The following is a 6,422-nucleotide window of genomic DNA, read 5'->3' on the forward strand; positions in this document are numbered from 1 at the left end:
GAACCCCTAGTTCTAGAAGGAGGGGTGGAACTCGCTGGAGGTAAAGAAACACCTCGTATAGATGAAGACCCTAAACTATGCAATATTCCCCCTCTTCTGCTTCTAACAGGAGCAAGGGAAAGTTCATCAACGATGGGGACTCTTCGGGGATTAGGGTTTGAAGAAGACATGGCTGTACGATGAAGAAAACTAGAATGAATATTCCAAGATAGTTAACTTTTTATGAGAAACACAAAAACAAAAGCTATATTTATACTCAGAAGCAACTGTCAAGAAAAAGGTGTAATGATGGAAACGTCATGATGGAAACAGTCACTTCGTAATTGATGAATCCGCAATAAAGCCCTAAAAGACGCTGAAGAATTGCAGATCCAATCAGAAGATTCCACATGTCACGAGCATTAAATAGAAGTGACATATGAAGCGTCAGTTCTGGAAAAGGTATAATGGCGGCAAAAATTCCCGCTTTAATGAGATCTACTTCCCAAATATTCTATTGTTGAATAAATGGCAAGTGGGGAGACTATCTGTATTCGGAAAAATCAAGTTAGTATATTGAATTAATTATTTGATGATATGTCATGACACGTGGGTCAGTAAAAGAATGACAGTTGGCAGAGAATAGTTGAAGAGGCACGAGCTTTAACGGACACGGGCAATGATCCAAGAAAACCAGAAGGAATGGGTGCTCGAACCTCTTGATGACTTGAAGAAGCATCGGAGGAATGAACCTAGATAGCAAAAAAGTATAGATACGTATTATTGGTAGTTAATGAGCATTAATTACGGGAAACGTTATAGAATCTGTACTGAACAGTTACGATTGCCAATTATGATGTTACATTAAATGTCGTTAATTTCCCATAATAACTCCATTATGGGAGGAAAGAAACGTATTACTTAGAAATAACTATAAAAGGTGAGGAATAAAAATTTGTAAGGATACGAAATACTATTGAAATACACTGATTTACTTTGCTTTCTATCCAGCGAACGTTTATATCAATTATTCTTCTTTTTATTTGATTATCAGTAACCCGAATTCTTCTAATAGCAAGCTTTGACCGAAATTCCTATTTTTTGGTTAAACAATTGCAAAGTTTGTCAAAAATTTTCTTCAATTAACACTCCAAAACCTAAAATATTTCGATTATGAAAAACCTTTCCTGTTTTGATTTGGTTTTCTTATTTATTTTCAACTCTTGAACCTTCTCTTTTAGACGCAAGTTTATTCCTGTAATACAAAATCCTTTTTGACCATGAACCCCTCCAATTGACATATTATTTATAGGGCACAGACATGACTTTCTGAGGAAACCAACTTGCATGGGTATTCTGATATTCCGCATTTTGTCAACATTCTACCATTGGTCTACTACGAACCTGGTTCACTTGGCATTCATATCTCTTATATATATAGCACTCTAGTAGCACATCAACCTAGAACATGAAACCTGGTTCTCTGCTATGATTTGTTAATCATCAAAACATAATACTCAGCTCAACAATTATCACTATGAATGATGGTAGGAATATGCAACAAGAATATCATCTATAAGGATGTATTAGGTGAGATATGCTTCATTGCATATTTATCGTAAAAATAATAATAATAATAATAACAATAATAATAATAATAATAGAAAACTTGCTCAAAAAATGGAATTATTTTTTATATAATTATTTATTCAGACCTCAAAATTTACGGCAAATAAATATATTAAATAAGGAGATAGAAGGAAAAAATGGAAAATTACGATAAATTAACAACCTTTTAACACACCAAAAGACTCGTTCAATACGTTTCCTCAAAATCATTCTTCTCCATGCAAAAATTGGTAAATTGTTCGCACAAAATACCGATAATTTCTCGTATCCCACTCTATAAAACCCCTCACCACAACCTCAAATCACAAGGCAGGCAAGGAAAATTCGGCGATTACATCTCAACATTCCTTTGAGACGTTAATTTTCGCCTATCTCTATTTCAGCTCGTCTGATCAACTTTCGATATGGAGATGAAGAAGATCACTTGTGCCGCCCTAGTTGCCGCAGCCTCCATGAGCGCTGCCATGGCTCAAATGAGCCCAAGTGATGCCCCGGCTCCGTCGCCAACCAGCGATGCTGCTGTCGCTTTGCCCGCTGTGGGATCTTTGATTGGAGCCACACTCTTGTCCTTCTTTGCTTACTATATGCACTAAATCATTGAGGAAGAAAAGCAAAAATGGAAAAAAATTACGGTGGTGGTGGTGAGCAGGGTGAAATGGGGGAAATGCCATTTCGTAGGAGGTGAATACAAATATGTGTGGTGTGATCCTTAATGTCCTCCCTTTCTAATGCTTTATTTTTCCTTTGGCATTTCCTTCTGCCTGTACTTAACTTATATGAACCGATGCATATCATGCAACGTAAAAAAATTCTTCGATATTTTCTTTTGTTACTATGATTATAACTTGTTACTCAATTTTTAGAAAAGCGATTATTGTTTGAGGCCAAGGTTAAGATAAATAACTAAAATTACGAAATAAGCGCCAGTAAAATAATTTTATCTTAAATATATGAGTATATTTCGGGGTTAAAAATAATTCTCATATATGACTAGTGTTTTAATAAAAGGCTTTTTTACGACTTGCCCGTGGCTCGCTCTTGGGCAAGACATTGCAAAACACCCTGAGTCTCACGTGTGGGGCTTACTTCTGTGAGGCTTATGGCCTAAGTGCTCGATTGCGTCTTCTAAATATGCCTAACGTTCAACGCTCGGGACTCGCCCGAGGCTTGCCCTTGGGCGAGACACTGCAAAACACCATGAGTCTCGCGTGTGAGGCTTACTTCTGTGAGGCTTATGCCCCAAGCGCCCGATTGTGCCTTTTAAATATGCCTAATGCTCAACGCTCGGGACTCGCGTAAATCATATATCGAATTTCCTAATTAGCGTTGCATTCTCCTATATGATGATTGAGATTAACTCAAATAATTAGCCATAGTACTTGCAAATTTAATAATTGAGAACATCATGAGGGTGCATAATATATGAGCATTTTTTTTTTAAATAGATAACTGAAATTTATATATTCACTTGTTATTGGTTTTCATGTCTTAGTTCATATGTCTATTATTACACTTTCATTGTTCTGATATTTGAAAGCAATTTTGTATTTATTCATGATGAAATAATACTTTAAATTATAGTAGTGATAAAGTTTATTGATTATTCACTTTTAGAGATAAAATATACAGTTTTATATCATTTTAAAAAAATTATGATTTCTTTTAATTGTTGAAAATTAAGACGTTATAGGTGATTTTGTATCTTATAATAACTTTAATAATATTGTATCGTTTATACTTGTAAGAAGATGCTAAATATTTTATTTTTTTTATGAGTTTCCTTAATTTTTATTTTCATAAACTTAATTTTCTGCAATTTTGAATTTTCTTTATGTTATTGTGATATTTTATTAAATTATAACATTAAAAAAATTAAAGATCCATGCACCTAATGCACCATATCTTAGGGCTTGTGCCTTAAATGAAACGACTCGCCTCACGCTCCTGCCCTATGAACCACTGTATATGAGTGTTTTATTTTATTCGAATGCCAAAATAGTGCATTTCCCATCAAACAAATGATTATGTACGTGGATTAAGAAGAGTTAATTGCAAAAACTTGACCTATCCTGTAGAATTTAACCCCAATTTCATTAAAATAAAATGAGTCAAACTATTCAAAGTACAACTCCTGCAATATTCAAACTTAACTCTAACTCTTTCCTTAACGGCTCACACGAGTCTTTCACATTTTCAAGCCAACTCTAACTTAAAAATATAATTATAACTCAATATCCTAATATAAATGAACTAGGACCGGACTCAAGTTATACATAAGACTGCAAAGGACTAACTACTCCAGCCCTGTTCTTCACATTCTTTTGGATGGGCAAGGAATCGAACTCTTCAAGAAACTTGCTTGAATTGCTTGTTAACAGAATGCACGAGCTTTTAGTGTGTATAAAAATTCCTTTGTTGCAAGGAATAGGAAAATAATATATACCAACACATTAACCAAATAATTGGGCCCTGTATTGATTTAGCATGTTTGGAGTGCTAAAATATGAAGAAACGATGCTCTAGCTATAGAAAGAAAATATTATTTGAAGCACCCTTAGTAGTGAAGTCTCAAGAAAGTATCCACCTTAATATCTGCACCTGGGCGCATCAAAGTTGAAGGAATAGAGGATGGACGCAAAGCATCCACCCAAGCATCCGATGCTGAGAAGTTTAAGCTGAGGCGGACACAAATCATCCAGCTTAACATCAATCCCTGAAGCTGACTCGTAAAAGGAAAAGGAAAACTTTGGCCCACGACTTTTGTACGCGATATATAAGTAAAAAACGCCTCTTTTATGTCATCTAACACACTGGGAAGCGGAGAAAAGCCATCACAGAGTTCGAAAACCACATAATTTGTCTTGCGCTCCTATTTTTCCTTTCTTTTATTGATTTTTATGTATTCTTGGAAATATTTGAGATTGCCATCATGACTATGTGTGTCTAAACTCGTTTATTTGGGATTATGCTTTTACATGAATGTTGATATTAGGAGATTGATTTGATGATTTAATTTATCATATTGGGTTATTTATTCATATCCTGGGCCTAATTATTTTACTGTTTAGATAACAGTGAAATACTATATATGAATCTTGAGTTGAACTTGAAAGAGGTAATTTTTTGAACCTAGTCATTGGAGAATTGATTTGCGAATACAGATAGAAATATACCTATTTGTCATGCTTAGCCAATTGTGCAAGAGATTACAAATGCGTTCTTTTTATCTCTAATCTCATAGGAATATAGGGTTTAGAATAAATTAAATAGGCGAATAGAAGTTGTCAAATTTCTACGAGTATTCTTGTCCTTGCAGGTTAATAACCCGGATAAATTAATAACTTGAGTTGATTGAAAAATTCAGTAGGATTGTTACTTAATCATGAGCCTGGAATATTATTTCTCATTGAATTCAACCATTCGTTCTAAGTGTGCTAGTTAATTAGTTCTTCTTTTAATTGCAGCTCTAGTTAGTAGAATTAATTAAACAAAAATCACTTTGAACTTATACTTGACTCGCTAAATTAGAATTTGCTTGATTTAGTTGATAATTGATCACAAGTCCTTATGGGAACGATACTCTACTCACTCTTTATTACATGATTGACCATGTACACTTGCGTGTGCGATTTAGGGCAACAAAGGTCGAAGCTTTATGGATAGGGGTCTCTTCATATGGTATTGTTGACTTTTTTGGATGATATTTGGCATGGATTTGCGCAATTGTAGGGATAGATCGAGGTTTTCACGCGATTCAAGGTTGAAACTAGGCCGAATAAGGTAAGTATCTTTCCTAAGCTTGGTTTGAAGGTAATTTTCTCATTGACTGTGATATTGGTTATATGTTGGGGGTAACGTATACGCAAGTGACCAGCAAATATGTGTGCACCATGGTTATTTCATGATCCGGGTAGATTTTAAGGCGTTATATGCCTTGTATTGCTATTATACTTCTTTGATATCATATTTTTCTCCATTTGTATGACTACGTGAGTTATTATTCATGCTACGAATTATGTCTAGGCTACTTTTTTTTATTTGTTTGAGATATGATAGGGCTATTCTTGCTATATTGAGCTACTTTACTGAGTCGTAGTCATACTGTTCTGTCATGATATTATAGTCGCGTGTTATATCCCTGTCTCTATGCACTTTTTATATGTTATCTCACATGTTGCTAGTGTCCTTGTCCATATCACGATATTTGAGCTAATTTGTGGCACATTTGTATATTCCGTGGGGTATATTAAATTACATTTCTGTAAGATGTTGGCATATGGAGACTTGAGCGGATTGATGACTGATTTTGGCTATAGAGCTATTTGATATTTAGCGAGGTGATGTGTAAAAATAGGCCCCATGTTAGGCTGATTAGTATTGATTATGAGATGACGTGAGCCCCAGACCCTATATTGGGCTAATTGATATTGATTGTTGACTTTGATCCGATCAGCTATTGCACAAGGACCCGCCCCTCTGGAGTCAGGTATTAATCAAGGGTGCAGGCACATGGTCATTTACATGTGCTTGGGTGAGGGACTGGTGTTAGGCACCCGTACAATGCTAAGAGTGTGCGTGTGTGTGTGTGAGAGGATCCATTGGCTTTGAGCCAGGTACCGTGAGCATGTTTAGAGCATGATGAAGGGGGTATTTTGTGCAAGGCACTAAGAATATGCTAAGATTATTTACACTTAGTATTTAAACTGTGATTTTTTGTTGACTTGATATGTGTAACTGGCATGAAGGCATAGAGCTGTATTATTCCTCACGCTAACTAGCATTTGATAAACTACTTGGTGTTTAGAGCCCGATAT

The sequence above is a fragment of the Nicotiana attenuata genome, unplaced genomic scaffold (assembly GCF_001879085.1).
Source record: "Nicotiana attenuata strain UT unplaced genomic scaffold, NIATTr2, whole genome shotgun sequence".
In the NCBI taxonomy this organism is placed as follows: domain Eukaryota; kingdom Viridiplantae; phylum Streptophyta; class Magnoliopsida; order Solanales; family Solanaceae; genus Nicotiana; species Nicotiana attenuata.